The sequence below is a fragment of the Bos javanicus genome, chromosome 21 (assembly GCF_032452875.1).
Source record: "Bos javanicus breed banteng chromosome 21, ARS-OSU_banteng_1.0, whole genome shotgun sequence".
NCBI classification, from domain to species: Eukaryota; Metazoa; Chordata; class Mammalia; order Artiodactyla; family Bovidae; genus Bos; species Bos javanicus.
Window position 1 is genome coordinate 27,839,340 of NC_083888.1, and position 23,708 is coordinate 27,863,047.

A 23,708-nucleotide genomic window follows, 5' to 3' on the forward strand; every position below is an offset into this window, starting at 1 on the left:
CTGAAGAGCCTCTTTTGCCGCGACAGGTTAACATATCCGCGGGTTCTAGGGGCCGAGACACAGACATCGCGGGGGCAGGGGCGTCATGCTGCCCACACACCCTGGAATCTGCAGGCTTAACAAGAACCAAAGGAATACATGGTGAGAAGAACCAGACTAGGGTCACTACCTCATCACGGGAGCCAGTTCTTTCAGGACTCTCTGAGCCCTCTTGATGGAAAAAGGGAAAAACTGTGATGAGCAAATTGATCATAATACAAGAAGAATTCGCTCAGTCTTGTCCAATGGTTTGCAAATCCATGGACTATAGCCCACCAGGCTTCTCTGTCCATGGGATTCTCCAGCAAGAATACTGGAGTGTGTTGCCATTTCCTTCTCCAGGGGATTTTCCCGACCCAGGGATCAAACTCAAGTCTCCTGCATTGGCAGGTGGATTCTTTACCGCTGAGCCATTAGGGAAACCCACAAGCAGAATACTCCCTTGGCTATTTATTAAAATAAAATACTGTGGTATGCACCTAACCTACTTATAAGAATTCATTTGTAAGTGAAATATCAAATGAGAAAAAAGACACGTTTAAGAGTCAGTGGAGTAAAATTATAATCAAACCAAAAACCTGGGCTATGATATTTCCAGGGCCACTAGAAGTCCTTTCCACAATGAAACCAAAAGCCTTACACATTCCTTCTCAGAGCTATCACACTAGGTTTTTAAACAGCTGGACTCTCGTACACTCAGAAAATATAATTTCTGAATGCTTCACTTTTCCATTTCTCTTAAGCTTTTTCACCGAAAGGAAAAAAGTAAAATTTCTGAACTCTTCAAACATGTTATTAGGAAACAGAATTTTTAAACAGCCAGGGTTCTCAGTCCATGCCCGTACTCCAAATGTGTCACTATTTATTATAAATAGCACCCAGAATTGACAGATTTTATAACGTGGGAGTTTCCTGGACTGTCATTCATCAGCTGATGTAAAAGTTAGTGTAATGAAAATGTCAAGAAACAGCATCACATTTAGAAACCATGAAACACAAAAATGGAGCTGTCAGTCATCCTGAACACTTGCCGAATAAAAAGTTTTAAATAGAGTCATGGGTCATCAGAACCACACACCACAACATCCGCTGCACAGAGATGCACCAGGATTATGGAAAGAACCCAAGATTTGTCAGGTGGTCAGTCACATTGGCTCACATCACACTTGCTTTCAACGGACACACTCAGGTCTCTTTTCACGTTAGCTGCCAAAACCCCAGTTTCCTCTCCTTTGTGCTTGCTCTTTGGAGGTCTGCTTTTTGGATCTGTGCATCCTACGTTAAATCTGGGATTTTATATTTGTGTTTAGTGTTTATTCGCTCAGTCATGTCCAACTCTTTGCGACCCCATGTATTGTTGCCTGCCAGGCTCTTCTGTCCACAGGATACTCCAGGCAAGAATACTGGAGTGGGCTGCCATTTTTCTTCTCCAGAGGATCTTCCCTATCCAGGGACTGAACCCAGGTCTCCCACACTGCAGGAAGATTTTTTTACCATCTGAGCCACCAGACTCTATTTCCCATTTAACTCCTTAAAAATGTCATCTTCATTGGTTTCAGCCCTTTCTCCCTTCTGTACTGATTCTGACAAGAGCTGATGGGAGGGACATCAAGCAGTTTGTGGTTGACGCTGACAGACAGACAGCAATGATCTAAAACTGTACTTCCTGAGAAGTCAGCAAGGAACTAGCTAAAGGATGCCAACAGGACTCAGTGATATCCACGCCCTACCAGGCTGAGGGCACCTCCATGATTGGGGTTAAGAGGTGAGGGAAGGAGGCCAGTGAAAAGAGGCAGAATGATGGGTCACCCAAACCAGCTGGGCTGTCTGAATGGGGCCAGAATCCCCACCTGCCCAGACTCTCAAATCCTATTGACATATATAAACCATTCTTGCTAACATTATTTTTATACCTAAGCAACAGTAAACTCTTCAGTTTGACTATCATCTTATAATCCTTGGTATTGCAGCCTGAGGAAAATCAGTAAATAAATTAAAAAGTAAAATAAATCTTATAAGCCTATTTTCACACACACAAAAAATTATACTGCAATGTTTATAAGGGCAAGGAGTAAGAGGTGGAAGCAAAGATCAATCCATTCTCCTCTCACTCCAGGCCTAAGAATCCTCACTTTCGATTCTTCAAGTTAATGAAATGAACACAGACCACTCTGATGAGGAGGTCTGGAATAATGGAATCGCGGTGTGTTTGCATTTTCTTTCAGTGTGAACGGGCTAGTCTGATAGTTAGCGAGACCATGACAAATTGCAGGAGATTTCATCCTTTGTTGCTCGGAAATGGCTCCCTGGCTGTAATAAGCCGTATCATCGCCAAGCGCACCTAGCTTCAAGTGAGGAGCAGAGAGGATTGTGTTAAATATGAAATTAGTGACATGTTTTCTCAGTGCCTCAACCCTAATTCTAAATTAAAGACGCCTGTCAACTCGAAATAACTCTTGAACATTCATTCCTATTTATAACTGAAATTAGAATTTTTTTGCCATTAGGATAAAACCCACCTCCAGCCCTGGGTGCTGGCCCTCCCCACCACTCCCCCTGCCCTTGGCCGGCCCAGTCCCTGAGCAGGCCATTGGCGCCGGGCTCTCCTATGGGTTCCTGTTCTGTTTCTCAGCTGCTCACCTGTCCTGCCTGGGATGCTCTGCCCCAGGGTCTCCTTGCTCCACCCTCATCTCTTCGTCACTCTGGTCTCCACTTAATCCTCAACTCCTCCAGAAAGTCATCCCTAAGGGACTGCTCCAGTGTCATCATCCTTATGTCTGCACTTCCTCATACCTGGGTGAGGGGGTCTCCATCTGACCTGCTCCCGTACAACTGTAAACTCCACTAGAGCCAGGACTCTGAGTCCCTGGCACACACAGTGGGCCTTGGGGCCAGCGGCTGACCGAGGCTGCAGGGGTCACCACAGCATGCCCCCCCTCCACAAATGGGCTGGCAAGGGCACAGCAGCTTCACCTACAGGGGTCTGGGGGGACCTGCTCCACCCAAGCCTCGTCTTCCCTCCTCTCCTGCACCCCTAGCACCAGCCACAGTCCCCTAGATCCTGAGATCCTTGCTGCTGGGAAAAGCACCCCAGCCGGTGGGCCTGGAATCAGTCACTCCACTGTTGGTACAGCACTGACCTCCTGCCTCCTGCCCTCCACCCACACTATAAACAAGTCTCAGTCGCTTCCCAGCTCCCCAGACCAGGCCCCCCTGGGTTGTGGCACCTTGTGTGTGGCAACCATTGGGGCCCCTCAGCACTGGTGGCTGTGTCTCCCCCAACAGCATCCAGGTGGGGATCTCCCTATCCCAGTGAACTGGGCCTTTGGGTGCATGTCTACTGCTGTGAGTGACCAGAATCTAGCATATCAATTCTTGTCTCAAAAAGATCACAGCTGCCCCTTTCCTTCTGATGTTCATATGCTTTTGAACCAATGATCAAAGATCTTTGCCCATAGAGATGCTAAATGCCTGTGACAATGTATTCATGATTCTCTCTTGTGTGTGTGAGTGTGAGTTGCTTAGTCATATCTGATTCTTTGTGACCCCATGGACTGTAGCCCACCAGGCTCCTCTGTCCATGGGATTCTTCAGGCAAGAATACTGGAGTGAGTTGCCATTCCCTTCTCCAGGAGATCTTCCCTACCCAGAGATTGAACCTGGGTCTCCCCCATGGCAGGCAGATTCTTTACCATCTGAGCAAATAGGGAAGTCCATTTCTCTCTGCTCATGTTCACTCACAGATCCACACAGGCCAATTTATTTAATGGTATAAATCTTCTTTCCCATCACATAGTTAATAACACATTCTCCCAATTAGGAGAAGATCATTCCCAGAAGGTTCTTTTTCTGACGATGTGGCTCCTGATGAAATCGAGAGAGGGTTTCCCTGTAACAGGCTTAGAAGGCAGCCCCACAGTCCATCCCCAGAAGAAAGAAGCCTCTCTGTTTTCTTTCTCTTCTACTGCATGTCCCATGGGGAAGACCCCTGAGACACACAAGGAAGTATTCAGCAGGAAAATCTGGGAACCACCCCCCATGCTGAAGCCCTGGGCACACCACTCCAGTATTCTTGCCTGGAAAATCCCAAGGATAGAGGAGACTAGTGGGCTACAGTCCACAGGGTCACAAAGAGTTGGACACAACTGAGCATGCAGGCATGTACACACAATCTGGATAAATTTCCAAGGCTCTATGGTGAGCAAATGAATCCAGTCTCAAAAGCGTACATGCTGTTTGAGTCCATTTACTTGACTGTCTGTGAAAGAGAAAACCACAGTGATGAAGAGCAGATCAGTGGTGGGCAGCATCTAGGGGCTGGGGGAGGTTCGTCTCTGCAGGGTGAGCATGAGGGTGTTTTCTGGGATGATGGAATGAGTCTCTATTCCAGCACATGTAAAATGCAAGAGTATTAACATTTATAGAACTATAAGCCCAAGAAGTCAATTTTACTGTATACTAATTTAAGAATTAAAACTAATTTAGAAGTCAAAGATATTTCTTCAGGGAAAAATAAAGATCACTGAACACAATCTTTAAAAAACAGAGAGTCTATGGAATCTAAGCCAGGAGGCATAATCCACTAGTGCTGTATTTTCAAGCCAGCAAATCCATGAGCTCAGAGGCCGGTAGCCCCTCTGCCCCCACCGAAGGTTCCAGGGTGGGAGTGAACTGGCCAACTGCAAGTCCTCGAAGAGAGAGGAATAATGAAAATTTCAAGGGAAGACACCCCAGTACCTCAAAACCCCACAGATGCAGCCAGATCCAGATTTGGGTACATCTTTCTGGCACTCACAGGAACATGCACAGGTGGAACACATCATCCCAAGACAGTGCAGCCTGGATGGTGCTGGGGGCCAGTTTTCAGTGCTGCTTGCCCAACTTTTATGCTTGCCAATATCATCTTTTTGTTTTTCTTCTTTTTGGCTGATAAAAATTATCCAAGCCTTCAAAGCATCTTTGTAGGATAATTTTTAGAAATTCTCCGTTGGTTCTGATCAAGCTGCCTTAAGGGAGGAGAGGAAAGGCAGACATAACCTAAAGATGATGCTGATAAAGTGTTGCACTCAATATGCCAGCAAATTTGGAAAACTCGGCAATGGCTACAGGACTGGAAAAGGTCAGTTTTCATTCCAATCCTAAAGAAGGCAATGCCAAAGAATGTTCAAACCACCATACAATTGTGCTCATTTCACATGCTACTAAGTAAGGTAATGCTCAAAATCCTTCTAGCTAGGCTTCAACAGTACATGAACCAAGAAATTCCAGATGTACAAGCTGGATTTAAAAAAGGCAGAGCAATCAGACATCAAATTGTCAGCATCTGATGGATCACAGAAAAAGCAAGGGAATTCCAAAAAAATCTACTTCTGCTTCATTGACTACACTAAAACCTTTAACTGTGTGGATCACAACAAACTGTGGGAAATTCGTCAAGAGATGGGAATACCAGAACACCTTACTTGCCTCCTGAGAAACCTGTATGCAGGTCAAGAAGGAACAGTTAGAATCAGACATAGAACAAAGGACTGGTTCAAAATTGGGAAAGGAGTATGTCGAGGCTATATGTTGTCACCCTGCTTATTTAACTTCTATGCAGAGTATATCATGTGAAATGCCGGGCTGGATGAGGCAGAAGCTGGAATCAAGATTGCCAGGAGAAATATCAATAACCTCAGATTTGCAGATGACACCATCCTTATGGCAGAAAGTGAAGAAGAACTAAAGAGCCTCTTGATGAATGTGAAAGAGGAGAGTGAAAAAGCTGGCTTAAAACTCAACATTCAAAAAATGAAGATCATGGCATCCGGTCCCATCACTTCATGGCAAATAGATGGGGAAAAAAATGAAAAGAGTGGCAGATTTTATTTTCTTTGGCTTCAAAATCACTGCAGACGGTGACTGTAGCCATGAAATTAAAAAATGCTTGCTCCTTGGAAGAAAAGCTATGACAAACCTAGACAGTGTATTAAAAACAGAGACTTCACTTTGCTGACAAAGGTCCATATACTCAAAGCTATGGTTTTTTCAGCAGTCATGTACAGATGTGAGAGTTGGACTATAAAGAAAACCGAGTGCTGAAGAATTGATGCTTTTGCATTGTGGTGCTGGAGAAGACTTTTGAGAGTACCTTGGACAGCAAGGAGATCAAGCCTATCAATCCTAAAGGAAATCAACCCTGAATATTCATTGGAAGGCTGATGCTGAAGCTGAAACTCCAATCCTTTGGCCACCTGATGCAAAGAGCTGATTCACTGGAAAAGACGCTGATGCCGGGGAAGATTGAGGGCAGGAGGAGAAGGGGGCAACAGAGAATGAGATGGTTGGATGGCATCACTGACTCAATGGACATGAGTTTGAGCAAACTCCAGGAGATAAAGAAAGACAGGGAAGCCTGGTGTGCTGCAGTCCATCAGGTCACAAAGGGACAGAAACAACTTAGTGACTGAACAACAATATATTAGTTAACTGTCCCAAACTGAAGCCCTGGAAGGTGTCTCTGGCTTGTCCTGTAACTTCCTAGCATCTTCAATCCATAAGAGGCCAGTGGGGAGTCAGCTCACTGAAGGACCTGGGGTCTCTTTCCGTTCACGATGAGTTCTCAGCACCTGACACCTATGGGGGACTATCACGCTTTCTTTCCTGAGCACATGAGTCAAAGGCCCAGATTTAAGAAAGAAACCCTAACTGCAGTGTTTTTGCAGCTCATGGTAAAGTATAAAAATTAAATGTGTTAAAATTACTAAAAGAAACTGATTATCTGGATTCTAAGAGGAGATGAGTAACCATTTCTAAACCCCAAAAATAAATAACTAAATGCCAAAGGATATCCTACAAAGTCTTCTCTATCAGGTGGACTGTTTTAAGAGTAGCTGAGCACTTTACATAATGTGCCAGCTCTAATTTCTTTTATTATTCACAATTCTGGAGCTACATTTAGAGTGTGGGTAATTAATAAAATCATCCTTTCCACTCGCTCCTGATTATCTCTCATCAGGGTCCCGTTTGCACTCCTCTTGCTAACTGTAATCATTTATTTGAACCAGTGTCTCAGTGGTTCATCAGCTCTTCATTAGTGCCTGTAGGGTGGATAAAATGTGCTTGGATTTCCAAAATAAATGCAAATCACATTGGTATTGGCAGCAAAAACGTGAATTCTCAGAATATTTTTTCAAATAAGACAGCTCCCCACAAGATCTTGGTGGCGCTAGAGGTAAAGAACTTGCCTGCCAATGTCAGAGACACAGGAGACACTGGTTTGATCCCTGGGTCGGCAAGATCCCCTGAAGAAGGGAATGGCAACCCACTCCAGTATTCATGCCTGAAGAATCCCATGGGTAGAGGAGCCTGGTGGGCTGTAGTCCATGAGGTTGCAAGTCGGACATGACTGAAGTGACTTAACATGCATACACCCCAAGACTTTGGATCTTGAGTGAAAAAAGTGGTGTCCTCCTAAGTGACTGAAAACTCCTCTCCATCCAGCCCTGAATATCAATGCTAAAAACCTTCCCTATGGCCAAGGCCATTGGGCATCATTTGAGCCTCTGCCTCGGCATTCAGGAACGTGCTGATTACTTAAGCAAGGACAAGGGGTAAAAGACAACAAGAATTCAGTACAAAATTGCAAAGCCAAAGAGTCTCCTAGCCAGCAAGTCAAAAACACAGCTATGGAGGCCCCGCCCTGGAAAGTCAGTCAGAAGTTCTGGGAGCGGAGCTGGATACCATGGACCTGGATCAAACCCTGATCTGGGCCTGAGCAGCCCTGCAGACCTGCCTATCCCATCCCAAGCTGAACTTGGTGTTTTCATCTTTAAGAGGGGGTAACAGCCCCCAGAGTGTGGAAGCGGGAGGATGCCGATGTTGCAGTGGAGAAACCAGGCAGGCACTACTTCGACCAGGTGATCAAGGTTAATATCACCAGTGATAAGTCAGGTGTTGATGGTATCATAAGAGGCAACGAGAGGATGCCTCTGAGGTATTTTCCCCTCCGCTCATAATTGCATCCCGATAATAAGCAAACATCAGACAAACCCATGTGGAGGGAACATCTACAAAACAGCTGACTGGTACCCTTCAAAAATATCAAGGTCATGAGAAATAAGGAAAGACTGAGGAACTGCCCCAGATTAGAGGTGTCTAAAGAGAGATGATGATTATGTGACTCATGTGTCTGGGACAGGACCCTGGAACAAAGAAGGTCATCAATGGGAAAACTGGTGGACTCCAAATGAAGTCTGTAGATGAGTTGATAACCATATTAACTTTTACTTTTCAACAACACATCATGGTTATGTGAAATGCTATGTTAGAACTGGGGGCAACTGGGTGACGTGCATAGGAACTCTGCCTCGACTCGTGAACAATTCTCCTTAGAGCAGCAAAGGTACAGTCAACCTTGGAGTTTGGTTCTGCATTGGATAAAAAGCACACATCACTTTCCAAAAAATGAGGCTGGTTAGTTCCCAGACTTTAAAATCTATTTATAGACAAGCACAAGAATCTGAAATACTATTCAGAGCAAAGGCCCAGGTGACAGCAGCGGGGAGGTAGAGAGACAGGTGATGGAGGCTGGATTTCCTCCCTCACCCACAAGCTCCTGTGCCGAGACAGCACATCATGTTAGAGAAGTTTAAACACGTGATTTAAAGCCATAAAATAATCACAAGAAGAAATAAAAATGATAGGCAACAGAAACCATGAGGTCAGAGCAGAGGGCCTATAGGGACAGTGGAGGGCCACACATCCCTGTGGTCACCAGATACAGGAACAGGTAGTGAAAGTCAGAGTGATTAGAAAAACACAGGTCAAGAATCATTTTACACTCATCTCGTTGAGGAACATCTTTGAAGTCTGACAATCCTCATGGCTGGAGAGAGCATGGATTTTCTAAGATCAAGAGGTAGGAGGATAGAGGAGGGAGGTAGGGAGAGAGGCTGCAAACAGAGCGATTGCTCTGGGAACCAGTTGAGCATTACCTATAGCATCATCTATCTACACACCTTATGCCCAGAGTCCGACTCTTGGGTCTATACTCCAGAAAAAAATTTGGAACATGTGCACCAGGAAACCAGTGCGAAAATGTTCTCAACTGTTTATAACAGCTGCTGCTGCTGCTGCTAAGTCACTTCATTCGTGTCCAACTCTATGCAACCCCATAGACAGCAGCCCACCAGGCTCTCCCGTCCCTGGGACTCTCCAGGCAAGAATACTGGAGTGAAAAAAAAAAAAAATAGAATACTGGAGTGGGTTGCCATTTCCTTCTCCAATGCATGAAAGTGAAAAGTGAAAGTGAAGTCGCTCAGTTGTGTCCGACTCCTAGTGATCTCATGGACTGCAGCCTACCAGGCCCCTCCATGCATGGGATTTTCCAGGCAAGAGTACTGGAGTGGGTTGCCATTGCCTTCTCCAGTTCATAACAGCAACAACCTGCAAACAGTTCAGATGTCTATCCATGAGGAGCAGCCGAATAAACCATGTGATGTTTTCACAGCACAGTCAAAACACTTAACTATGGTGCTCCACACACCAGGAAGGAACTTTAACAAAATCACTATTCCGTGGAAGCCTAGCGTGCTTCAGTCCATGCGGTTGCAAAGAGTCGGACAGGACTGAGTGACTCAACAACAACAACAATTCAGTAGAAGGGGCTACCCCGGTGGCTCAGTGTTAAAGAAGCTGCCTGCCAATGCAGGTGATGAGTGTTTGATCCCTGGGTCGGGAAGATCCCCTAGACAAGGAAATGGCAACTCACTCCAGTATTCTTGCCTGGGAAATCCCATGGACGGAAAAGCCTGGCAGGCTATAGTACAGTCCACGGGGTCACAAAAGAATTGGACACGACTTAGCAAGTAAACAACAAGTTTAGTGGGAAAAGGTTAGTCCCAGATGGTGAAAGACAGAGGGGTTACTCTCTTTTTAAAAGGTAAAAATGACAAAGTAAAAGCAGATTTTTCAGGACATATGGATACAATAAGACTCTATAAAAAGGGATGTGAGGGAATGAGATAACATTCAAGAGGTGGGTTAATTTGAGTGGGAGAAGCAGGGGGGCAGGTTAAACGTAGGCTATTGTGAAGGTCCACTGTGACTGCAGAGGTGGGTTTTATAAGTATATCTTACATTTCTAAAAATAATAACTAATTGATAATGTTGGTCATGCACAGAATGGTGAGGGAGTGTGTGTGAATAAAAGGATTAGGGTTGGACCTATTTTGTGTGCTTCAAGTCCACTTTATTTTTAAAAGCAATGTATCAAAAACAGCAGTGTAAGCATTCGATGTATATTCATGCAGGCACAAGTAAAAGAACTAAACAATGACCCTGAGAACCAGAAGAAGGCCTGAGGCTGCAAGAACAAGGCTAGAAACTGACTTTTCATGTTATGTTCTTCATTGTTTAGGAGGTCACCCTGCTGTAAGCCTGAGACCATAAGCGTGGGGCATAGCCAGATGTTAAAGGCGGCAAGCAGAGAAGAGGAGGAGCCTGGGTCCCCAGTGGGACCATGAGATGGGAGAGGGTAGGATCAGCCTTTTCTTTTGGTTCATATTGTTTCACGTCTGTCCTCATTTTCTACGGCTGTTGTGACAAATTATTGCAAAGTCAGCAGCCAAAAGCTACACAGATGTGTCATCTTAAAGCTACATGAATGTGTCACCTCACAGTTCTGTGGGTCGAAGCTAGACATGGGTCTCAGGAGGCTAGACTCAAGGTGCTAGTTGAGCTGCAACCTTTCTCGGGGCTCTGGGAGCTACCCATTTCCTTGCCTTTTCTAGCTTCTTCCCACACTCCTTGGCTCACAGCCCCTTCTTTCATCCACAAAGCCAGATGTGTGATCTCTCTCTAACCCCTCACTGCAGCCACATCTCCTTCCAACTCTTCTCTTCTGCCTCCCTCTTCCACTTAGAAGGACCCTGGGGTCAGCCAGACAATTTGAGACAATCTCTCTTCTCAAGGGCAGCTGATCAGAAACTTTAACTCCATTCACATCCCCTTTGCCTCATAACCTAAAAGATTCCCAGGATAAGACACGGACATTTTTGGTGGGGAGTGGTTACTATTCTGCCAAGCACAAATTCTTACAATAAGCATAAACTTCTTTTGTAATTGGAAACACAAATCAAATCATATTTAATTATTTTTTATTCATTTTTTTATTTTTTAGTGAAAACATACAGCATTTGTCTTTCTCTGTCTGACTTACTTCACTAAGCATAATACTCTGCTGGCCCACCCATGTTGTTACAAATGGTAAAACTCCATTCTTTTTAAGGCTCAGTAATATTCCATTGTGCATATATGTCCCACATCTTCTTTATCCATTCCTCTGTTGATAGACATATAGGGTGCTGACATGTCCTGGCTATTGTGAATAGTGCTACAGTGAACACTGGGGTGTATGTATCTTTTGAAAAATGGTTTTCTCCAGATATACGCCCAGGAGTAAGACTGCAGGATCGTATGGTACTTCTATTTTTAGTCTTTTGAGAAACCTCCATACTGTTCTCCATAATGGCTACACCAATTTACATTCCCACCAACAGTGCACGAGGGTTCCCGTTTCTCCATATTCTCACCAACACTTGTTATTTCTAGTCTTTTTGACAATGGCCATTCTGTCAGGTGTGAGGTGACATCTCATTGTTGGGACCATGATCCAACAAATTAGAAAAATATAATGCAACCTTTGAAGCACACAGAATCAAGTATGCCATAAAAGATTTCCATGTAGGAAAAAAAGCTGTTCTGTGGCTGAAACCATGCCTAAGCACCTGTGGTACCCAGCAAACGTGTCTACCCTCACCAAACACACAGCTTCATGGTCTGGCAGGCTGAGGTCCTCTCGTTACCACCCAATTCCCATTCTGTTCAAGACATGTACAAGTTCTTTTTTCTTTTTTTTCATATACAAGTTCTTAAAGATCGTTTTAGTTTCTTTAAAAAAAATGAGACTAATGCAACTTCCAATTATTTAGTTTTTCCCTTTAATAAATATAATTGCAAGGTCCTTTCCTTGTCTTCTTTTGCTGAGTTATAGTTGATCTACAACATTATTATTGTTTCAGGTGTACAAAAATAGGGAATGCTCCACAAATTTTTGTATCATCTTTGCACACGAGCCATGCTAATAATCTCAGTATTCTTCCAATTTTGGTGCGTGCATGCTTGCTCGGTCATGTCGGACTCTTTGCGACCCCATAGACTACAGCCCAACAGGCTCCTCTGTCCATGAGATTTGCCAGGCAAGAATACAGGAGTGGGTTGCCACTTCCTCCTCTGAGGAAATCTTCCCAGCCCAGGGATCAAACCCACATCTCCTGCATTGGTAGGCGAGTTCTTTATCATTGCACCACCTGGGAAGCCCAGTTTTGGTGCAGGAGCTACTGAAGTGATCACAAGATGCTTTCATTTCTAATTTAAGCCACCAGGTGTGCTTCTAGAAGCCCTGGCCCACATGTGGATCATCTTTCTGTCCGGACACAAACCCTCCATAAAACAGCACAATGAGAGGAAACAATAGCCTTCAAGAACATGGGGGCTTGGAGTGAAGACACACAGTGGACATTCAGGAGGCCTTGTGGCACCCGTCAGTCTTTCAGCCCTGATGTAGGGATGTTACCAATATGGAATTCGCCTCCTACAGGAACCCCAGGGTGGGTACCCGGGCTCTGAGCAGGGCACCTCTGGTGGAAAGTCGGCCCAGGTCACAAAATCCATTCTGTTCTGTACCCTAAATGTCAGGTACTCATTCCTCCAGTGCCCTGGCATTGAGTGTTGACACTGACCAATGTAATCTTACACATGATGCTCACAGGCAGTCAGAGGAACCATCAACAGACGACAATGTTCATCTCAAGAATGAAAAGAACAGAGTTTTATCTTTCCATGTCTGTAACGAAATAGTTCACACGCAAGCTCCTGAAAACACTTTCCCATGATAAATGGTGTGTTGCCTCCGGAAAACTGAAAATGAGACAGCTTGACCAGGTGGGTCTGATTTAATCTCACTTTCTCTGTCTGCTACTCCAGGTAGCTCGCCTTGTTTGAAATTAGGTTTGGGAAAACTAATGTGAAAACATCTTTGAAAACAGAATATACACAAAAACAATCTGGGTTTTTCTGAGATGATGACTTAGGGGCACTTAACTCCAAGAACACCAACCCCTTGTCCCCCCAGGGCCCCCAAGGGTCCCCACAGACCCCACCTTCCCTGCTGGTCAGTAAAGGGGAGTCTGGCTTTGAGGAGCCTATGGCAGCAGACCCTCCGTGCCACCCCTGAATGCATGCACCTGGTATTTGACCCTGAGGATTGCCAGATCCAACAAGACCTGCTGGAAATTTGGTGGGACTCTCCTTCATTAAAAACAAACATGGTTCAGCCTTCCCTGGTGGTTCAGTGGATGAGAATCCACCTGTCAATGCAGGGGACAACGGTTTGATCCCTGGTTCGGGAGAATCCCACATGCCTCAGGGCAACTAAGCCCAAGCGTCAAACTACTGAGTCCCCATGCCCTAGAGCCTCTGCAACAAAAGAAGCCACTGCAAAGAGAAGCCCGCACACCACAACTAGAGAGTAGCTCCCACCTGCCTCAACCAGACAAAAGCCCATGTGCAGCAATGAAGAACCAGTGCACCAAAAATAAAAATAAATAAGTAAAAAATTTTAAAACAAACAGGCAAACAACAACAACAAAACAACAAAAACATGGTTCACTTAGGAAGTTGCTCAAAAGAGATAAGAAAGGACGTTGCAGTCACTGAAGGATGAGCTGGATAAGAACAAGAACCAGGCATTAAGGCACCATTAGTGAAGGATAGGAAAGCCTGGCATGCTGCAGTCCATGGGGTCCCAGAGTCGGACACAACTCAGCAACTGAACAACCACCACCACCACCCCCTGGAGATAACCACTGCTTGTGTTTTGACCAGTTTCCATTCAGGCTCTTTTTTTCCCCCTGCATACCTACATTGTGCAAAATTGGAATTCTACTGTAGCAGGACTCTTGCTATGCTCATTTAACATAACGTGAATATTTCCTTACACCACTGAATATTCCTTGAAAATATGCTATTAATGGGCATATAATTTTAAAGTGGTTACTATAACCATCCTGCAGCCATGCAAGTAACAGCAGCCATGAAATTAAAAGATGCTTGCTCCTTCAAAGGAAAGCTTTGACAAACCTAGACAGCGTATTGAAAAGCAGAGACATCACTTTGCCAACAAAGATCCACGTAGTCAAAGCTATTGTTTTTCCAGTAGTCATGTATGGATGTGAGAGCTGGACCATAAAGAAGGCTGAGCACCAAAGAATTGATGCTTTCAAACTGTGGTGCTAGAGAAGACTCTTGAGAGTTCCTTGGACAGAAAGGAGATCAAACCAGTCAATCCTAAAGGAAATCAACCCTGAATATTCATTGGAAGAACTGATACTGAAGTTGAAGCTCCAATACTTTGGCCACCTGATGTGAAGAGCCAACTCATTGGAAAAAACCCTGATGCTGGGAAAGAGTGAGGGCAGGAGGAGAAGGGGGATGACAGGATGAGATGGTTGGATGGCATCACTGACTCAATGGACATGACTTTGAGCAAACTCCAGGAGATAGTGAAGAACAGGGAAGCCTGGCATGCTGTAGTCCATGGGGTCACAAAAAGTCAGACAGGAATTAGCAACTGAACAAAAACAACAAAACCATCTGCTACTGCTAGAGATTCAGGTTGCTTCCAATTTCCAACTAAGAAAAATAAAGCCACAGTGAGTAGCCTCACACACACATTTTACTGATATCCTTGATTTTAGTACAAACCCTTCAAAAGAGGATGACTTGACCAAAGGGTATAAATGCTTGTATTCCATAAGATAACAGCCATCAACATTTCCTCCAGTGGGTAGGACAGTATTTGTCCTCCTATGTGCTTACCCACACTGAGGATAAATATTTGAAAGACCTTTTCCAGCAGTTGGGTGGAAAAGAAGGGGAAAAAGAGAGGATGGAGGAAGAAGAAGAGAACTGTTCCAATTTGCATTTCTCTGATTACTCATGGGATTCAGCCCTTTCTGTTTGTTTGCCTTTCCTATTTCTTCAATGACCTGCCGACTAGTGTCTGCTGGAGACGTTTTCCATCCGATGGTAATGTTTTCCTATTGATTTACGGCTGCTTTTAGTATAATAAGGATGGATTGGCAGGTAGGCAGTGTTATGTCCTGACTTGCCAATTCTGATGATGGTGCTGGATGCACACAGGGTGCTAATGCTTTTGTGGTCAGCTGTGTCAATTTTCTCCTTTAACACGTCTTCTATGGCAAGCAGAGTTCTGTGGACCTTCAGCCTGGCATCTGACCCCAGCTCCTTCACTTGCCACCTGGGGGACCCTCTCTTTGCCTTAATTTCCTTGATTGAAAACAAAAGATAATGAGAGTACATTTACTGCATGAGGTCAGTGTGTGGGAAACAATTTGGGTGCTGGCCCTCAATGACCCGTCTCCTGGTCCTGCCCAGGGAGCACTGGGAGTCTACCCCCAGCCTCCACATGAGATTGGAACCCAGTCCCCACAGCAGCACCATGAGATGATGAAGCCCCAGCTGATACCTTCACTGCAGCCCTGAGAGATCCTGGCCAGAGGACTTGGACAAGTTGTGCCAAGATTCTGACCCACAGAAACTGTGACATACGAGCATTGGTTGTTTTCCGCTATAAGGTCTAGGGCTGATTTGTTACACAGCAGGAGAGAACTAACATATAATATTTGGGAAGTGCTCAGAAGAGTGCCATTAACAGACTGCAAAAATAGTCTACTGTTTGGCCACTCCTCCCATGAAAAGATGGAGTCCTTGTCCACTTCTGAAGCTGCTTGACTGTGGCTTGCTTTGACCAACGAAGCAGAAGCTCAGGTGATGGAGAGACCTGACAGGCACCTGCATACAGGTCCTTGCCCTCTTACTACCCTCACAGGCCCCCACCACCATGCCAAGGAACCCATCTGTGGGCTGAGACCACATGGCCCAGTGACCCCTGATGTGCCCCCAGCTTACAATTGGCCACCACTAGACATGCATGAGGCCCTTTACTGCAGACCCCTGAGTGGGCCCATTTATAGAACCGCCTGGCCATGCCCATGCCCAGCACACATTCCCAACCCAACTCATGGGCTGAACAAAGGAGTCCATGGGACACTTACCAACTAATCAATTCATGGGAAACTTACCGTGGTGTATGATGCTTGGTGAAGACCTGACTTACACTCAGCAGTGTTCCCTTCTGAAAATGCAGCACCTTGTTTTCATATACTAGAATCTAGAGGGTTGGGGGATACTTGTCACTTCTATTTATATTTTAGCAAACCTTGAACCAATACTGCATGAGTTCTGTTTTAGTTTGGGCCAGGATAATGTTATATACAAGGCTTCCCAGGTGGCACAGTGGTAAAGAACCTGCCTGCAGGAGATGCAGGAGACTCAGGTTTGATCCTTAGATTGGGAAGATCCCCTGGAAGAGAAAATAGCAACTCACTCCAGTATTCTTGCCTGAGAAATCCCATGGAGAGAGGAGCCTGGTGGGCTACAGTCTTTGGGGTCACAAAAAGTATACCACTAAGCACACACGCACAATGATATATGCTCTTCTTCTGGGCACACGAGGACAAAGTCTCACTAATCTGACTCTACAGAAAATCAGGGAAGTCACAGCAAAGGTGTCAGAGAGGAACAGTGATATGAACCTAGGACCAGAGGTAGAGACAGTCACCATTACTTGAGGAAGGACCCCAGGCCACTGTCCTCTGAAATCAACACTAAACCATCCCAAGTCCCTCTGTCAGTCAGTCATCAAACCCCACAACCTCTCTGCGTACAACCCCGGACACCAAGGTTTTCCAGCCTCACTAGGTACTTCTCACTGTTACTGTCAGATAGAATCACCTCTTAGGTTTTCATAGGTTCAGTATTTTAATCAAGCTACAAGTCTTAACCTCATCATGCGAAGATTATCACAATGACCAAGGATTTACCATCCCTAGAGAACGGCATTCAGACAGGTGATGTGACATGGGCAGAGTGGCAAGGCCAGGGACAGTGAAGCTGGGGTCCCAAAGATACCTGGCTTTGTGCAATGAGCACCCCACCCCTATGCAGCAAGACGTTTGGCCCAGGAAGAGGACAGGGCCATACTCTGTCCTCTGGCCATACTCCCCATACTCTGTGCTGGGGAGCTCAACCTCTGAGCAGTGTCTTCCGTTAATACAATTAGCAATCCAGTCCCTGACTGAAGAGATCAGTTTCCCTTATTGGCACAAATGCCATCAAAGACACGTTAATATGTGACCAGCCTTCATAAGTTAAAAAATGATCTACTTTCTAATGCTAAGTATAAATACCTAAAGACAGTGGTTTCACACTAGCCATTCAATTCCAAAAACAGGAACGTATCTGTGTGTCAGTTACAATTCTTAAATTGTCACATCTAACTAGAGTCAAGTCATTAACATATTTGAGAAATTTAGCAATTACAAATAGACTGTCAGGCTTCTTGTAAGCTAACAACTCTTAACACTCACTGGAAAACTACACGTGCCAGCTGACCACCAGCAGAGGCACGAACACCTAGGTCACCAGCCCCTCCCTCCCAATTAATAAGCACTTGGTGGTGAACAAAACCGAGAGGTTAGTCTTCTTAGGAGCCCTAAATTGACAAGAAGTAAAGCTATCCAGCTTTTCAGTTATCTTCTCATCTCTTTCTAGCTTCCATTTAATGGAAAACTTGTCAAGTTACAACTTTATGTGCCTTGCTCTACAGCACTTATTTTCTACAAATGGGATTTTCTCAGGACAATAACTATACTGACAACACTAGGCTGATTGCGAGAAATGTGTTTTTGCCAATTTTCATGAATGTTGGACATGCCTGACACTATCCTATTTTGTAAATTTACTGCCTTGTTTGTGTGATCTTTGAGATAAATGTATTGTCACAGAAGACCCCAACTACCCTTTCTTTCCCTTCATTTTATAAATGCCAACTTTATTTAACTCTGCTGTCACTTAAGTTTCTTAGCCACATGTAATAGTTGAGACTGTTTATAAGTCAAGGCTTAAACCAATACCCCAAAAATCAGAAAACATGAGTTGGTTCTCCAAAAATTTTTTGATAGTCCAAAAAGTATACCAATATTTTACCCCAAATGGACTAACTATTCAATTGTTAGGGATTTTCTTTCTAATTGTAGTAAAGTACATATAACATAAAATGTACCGTCTTAACCATTTTTTTAGGTAACGGTTCAGGGTGTTCAGTCCATTCACACTATAATCTCCAAAATCTTTTTTAAAATTAATTAATTCATTTATTTTTGGTTGTTCTGCATCTTTGTTACTATGCAGGCTTTTCTCTGTGGTGAGTGGGAGCTACTCTCTAGTAATGGTGCCCAGGCTTCTTCTTGTGGTGGTTTCTCTAGTTGTGGAGCACAGGCTTTAGAGCACAGGTTCAGTAGTTGGACACAGGCTTAGTTGCTCTGATGCATGTGGGACTGTCCAAGACCAGGGACGAAACTCATGTCCCTTGCATTAGCAGGTGGATTCTTAACCACTGGACCACCAGGGAAGTCCCTCCAGGACTGTTTTCATCATGCAAAACTGAAAGTCTGTCCCCATTAAAGACCAAGTTCCCACCCTCCTCCTCCCCTGGCCCCTGACACCTACTAGGCTACTTTCTGTCTCTGAATTTGGCTGCTCTAGGTATTTCGTGTAAGTGGAATAGTACAGTATTTGTCCATTTTGATTGCTTTATTTCAGTCAACATAGTGTTCTCAGGGTTCATCCAGGTTGTAAAATGTGTCAGAAGTTCCTTCCTTTTCAAAGGTGAAAATAGTATTCCATGTTTTGTGAGACAAAGTTCTGTTTATTCATTCATCTGCTGATGGACACTTGGGTTATGTTCTCCTTTTGTTGTTGTGAATAACACTGCTACGAACATGGCTATGCAAAAAATATGAGTCATCACTTTCTGTTGTTTTGTGTCTATATTCAGAATGGGAATTGCTGGATCATATGGTAATTATGTAATATTTTAAGGCTCTACCATGCTGTTTTGTCTTCCCAGGTGGCACTAGTGGTAAAGAATCTGCCTGCAATGCAGGAGACACAAGAGATGAAAGTTTGATCCCCGAGTCGAGAAGATCCTGTGGAAAAGGAAATGGCAACCCACTCCAGTTTTCTTGCCTGGGAAATCCCATGGACAGAGGAGTCTGGAGGGTTACAGTCCATAAGGTCGCAAACAGTTGGACATGATTGAGCATGCATGTCCATGTACCCAGTGGACAATGAATCTGAGAACAAGATAAGATCAGTTATAAAAATGAAGAAATGGTAACCATCTGTGATACAACAATCCCAGTTCTGGGTATACCCCCAAAGAAGGGAAAGCAGCAACTTGAAAACATACTTGAACACCCATGTCTATAACAGCATTTTATTCACAACAGCTGAAGGGTGGAAATAACCCAAGTGTCCATTGACAGATGAACGGATAAACAAAGCATGGTCCACACACACACAACAGAATATTTTTCAGTCTTAAAGAGGAAGGAAATGCTGATGTGTGAAAGCATGGATGAACCACAGGACACCATGCTGTGTGGAACACACTGACCACACAAGACTTACTGACATGACAGGGTAGGGCGTTAAGAAGGAGAGGGTGGGATGAATGGGGAGAGTGGCATGGAAACATATACACTAACATATGTAAAACAGATAGCCAGTGGGAATTTGCTATATGACTCAGGGAACTCAAACTGTTGCTATGTGACAACCTAGAGGGGTGGGAGGTGGGAGGGAGGCTGAAGAGGGAAAGGACATATGTATGCCTATGGCTGATCCATGTTGATACATGGCAGAAACCAACACAATACTGTAATTAACTTTCAATTAAAAGATAAATAATTAAAAAAATAACTCACAGTGTGTGATCCCACTTTGTTGAGGTCCCTGCTGCTGTTGCTGCTGCTAAGTCGCTTCAGTCATGTCCAACTCTGTGCGACCCACAGAGGGCAGCCCACCAGGCTCCCTCGTCCCTGGGATTCTCCAGGCAAGAACACTGGAGTGGGTTGCCATTTCCTTCTCCAATGCATGAAAGTGAAAGTGAAGTCGCTCAGTCGTGTCCGACTCTTCACGACCCCATGGACCGAAGCCTACCAGGCTCCTCTGTCCATGGGATTTTCTAGGCAAGAGTACTGGAGTGGGGTGCCATCGCCTCCTCTGTGTTGAGGTCCCAGAGCCATCAAATTCATAGAGAAATCCAGTGGTGGTTCCCTGGGGCTGGGGGAGGGGAAGATGGGGAATGAGTGTTTATAGTGGGTGTAGAGTGTCAGTTCTGCAAGATGAGAAAGACTTGGAAAGGTAATGGCTGCACAGCAATGTGAATGTCATTTTTTTTTTAAGTTGTATTGAAAAGTGAAAGTGAAAGTCACTCAGTCGTGTCCAACTCTGCGACCCCATGGACTATACAGTCTATGGAATTCTCCAGGCCAGAATACTGGAGTGGGTAGCCCTTCCCTTCTCCAGGGTATCTTCCCAACCCAGGGATGGAACCCAGGTCTCCTGCATTGCAGGTGGATTCTTTACCAGTTGAGCCACAAGGGAAGCCTAAGAATACTGGAGTGGGTAGCATATCCCTTCTCCAGTGGATCTTCCCAACCCAGGAATCAAACTTGGGTTCAATCTGCATTGCAGGCAGTTTCTTTACCAATTGAGCTATGAGGGTTTTATTGAAGTATAGTTGATTTACAAAGTTGTGTTAATTTCTGCTATACAGCAAAGTGATTCAGTTATACATATATATTCTGTTTCATGTTCTTTTCCATTATGGTTTACCACATGGTTCCATGTGCTATACAGTAGGACCATGTTGTTTATCCATCCTATAGATAAAAGTTTGCATCTGCTAATCCTAAACTCCCAAGCCTTCCCTCCTCCACCTCCCCACCCACCCCAGCAACAAGTCTGTTCTCTGTGTCTGTTTCTGTTCCTAAGATAGGTTATGTCATATTTTATTTTGTGTGTTTTTTTATTTTATTTTAATTGGAGGATAATTACTTTACAATATTGCGATGGTTTCTGCCATCCATCAGCATGAATCAGCCATAGGTATACATATGTCCTCTCCCTCTTAAACCTCATATTTTAGATTCCACATATAAGTGATATCGTATGGTATCTTTCTCTGATGTACTTCACTTGCACGATCATCTCTACATCCATTTGCACGATCATCTCTACATCCATCAAACAATGTGAATGTACTTAATGCCACTGAGCTGTATACACTTAAAAATGGTTAAGATGGTGAGTTTCATGTTATGGCTATTTTACCACAATAAAAAATAATAAAAAATGTCCTTTTCCCCCCATAAAACTGGAATAAAAGCAGACAAGGAAGAGACCCTGGGGCTCCCTGGGGCTGGGGTGTGCGTGCCCAGGGCAGGAGGGGCAGCTGTTTTCATTATCAGCCTGTCAGTGCTGTCTGACTTGAACTCTGTTGTGCACTAGATGGATTTTTTAATATTAATTTTAGAACATAATGGGGAGCAGTGGAGATGAAAAGAAAAGCAAATTGAGGAAGCCGTGTGCCAATAAGCCGGGTGTCAATCATGGACAGACGAGAGGGGATTATCCAGCAGAAGGCTCAGGCGTGCTCAGGAGTGGAGTGTCAGGACAAACCCTTCTTGCTTTCCCTTTTAATAAGGTCATGAGCTGGGGGATCAGAGGAATGCTAAAGAGACGAGGGCCTTTGCTTCAGCAAGATGTTAGTGTGTGGCCAGAGCAGCTCCCACTGTGTGATTGGGGGTCCTGGACCCAAGCCCTGACCTGGAGAGAGGACGGGTTCAGGACAAGAACACAAGGATTATGACATCAGCCTGCGACCTCACTCCAAGGTGAAATCATCTCAACTGTCTGGAATGCTAAATTTTAAAGTAAGCAGATGAACTCATCAGTGTTACAAATGTTTTGCATTTTGATACCAACATTCATAAATGTCATGAGTAGCAGACCACAGACAAAGGAAGGAAGGGGGGTGGATTCTGGGTGGCCACTGGCTCCTCTGAAAGCAGTGAGCTACGTGGGTGGGAGCTGCCCAGGCCACAGTGGGAATGGTCACTGGCCAACACCCCACCCTGCCAAGTCCAGAAGGGCAAGATGTCCAGAAACCACCAGATGAAAACTGGGCAACAAGGCTTTGAATGTGCAAGTAGAACAAAAGCCACACAAGGAACGGGATGCAGAACTGGGTTCTCCACTTGAAGGACTCTGATGTGAAGAGAGGAAGAGCTGGGGAAAGGAGGATCATTGTGCAAAATCAGACTTGGCTCCGGTTTGACAACAGAGATCCCTATAGTTGGCTCTAGGACGCCAGGTACTCCCAAGTCAGAAATACCATGGACAGCACCCTGCATTCTGCAGAGGGGTGATTTAACTGAACTGTAAATACCTAATATTCCACAACAATAAGAACAGAAGCAGCCATGAGAAAGAATAACTGACATTTATTTGGTTTAAACCACAGTCAGGCAATCCTCGCTACACTTTCATTGCATGCTCACTCGGTAATTCCTTGTTATCTGAATTTTATGATTCATTATAAATATTATCAACAAACCCCCAAAAAAGGAGGATATTTGATTATACATCATGAGTTCTTCAGGATGACAGTTGCAGCTAAATGATGGCGGGGGAAGGAAAGGGTGGGATAAACTGAGAGCGTAGCATTGAAACATACACACTACCATGTGTAAACTGTTGAATATGTAAAGATTTTCTTATATAATGCTAGTTCAGGACTCTAGCAACTGTGAGGCTATGCCCCAAAAGTGTAAATATCAATTTTTAAAAAAATTTATGGGACTTTCCTGGTGGTCCAGTGGCTAGGACTCTGAGCTCCCAGTGCAGGGGGCCTGAGTTCAATCCCTGGTTGGGGAGCTGGATCCCATGCCACAACTAAAGAGTTCACATGCTGCAACTAAGACCCAGTGCAGCCAAATAAATAAATATTTTAAAAAAAATTTCTTCTGGATTAAAGTCGTATCTCTCACAGGACTTGCACATAGGCCACCTCAGCAACCCTGCTTGGACGAATGCTGGGAAATATCTTCCCCTAAGGATCCAGCCAGGATGAGGCTGACACAGAATTCAGGGGGTGTCCATGGTGACCCCCTCATCCCATCCTGACAGTCTCCTTCCCCAAAATTCTGACACTTGCTACAACATGGACACACCTTGAGGACATCATGCTAAGTGAAACAAGCCAGTCACAGAAGGGCAAATACTGTGTGACTCCTCTTCTACGAGGTCCCTGTGTGTGCGTGCTTGCGTGCTCAATAGCTCAATCATGTCCCATTGTAGCCTGGCAGGCTCCTCTGTTCATGGGATTTCCCAGGCAAGAATACTAGAGCGGACTGCCATTTCCTCCTCCAGGGTATCTTCCCGACCCAGGGATCATACCCAGGTCTTCTGCACTGGCATGTGGACTCTACCACTGAGCCACCTGGGAAGGAGTCAATTTCCTAAAGGCAGAAAGGAATGGTGTCAGGACGTCCTTGGTGGTCCGGTGGTTAGGACTCCCTGTTTCCAATGCAGAGGGTGTGGGTCTAATCCCTAGTCATGGAACTAAGATCCAACAT

The 23,708-nt window shown here is 44.7% G+C and overlaps 1 protein-coding gene and 1 pseudogene across 1 annotated transcript in view; both read right to left on the reverse strand.

The window, feature by feature from the left end:
* ENTREP2 (endosomal transmembrane epsin interactor 2) overlaps window positions 1–23,708 on the reverse strand; it is a 241,233-nt gene that overhangs the window by 141,294 nt on the left and 76,231 nt on the right. The window lies entirely within an intron of this gene.
* On the reverse strand, window positions 12,108–12,205 carry LOC133234870 (U6 spliceosomal RNA; annotated as a pseudogene).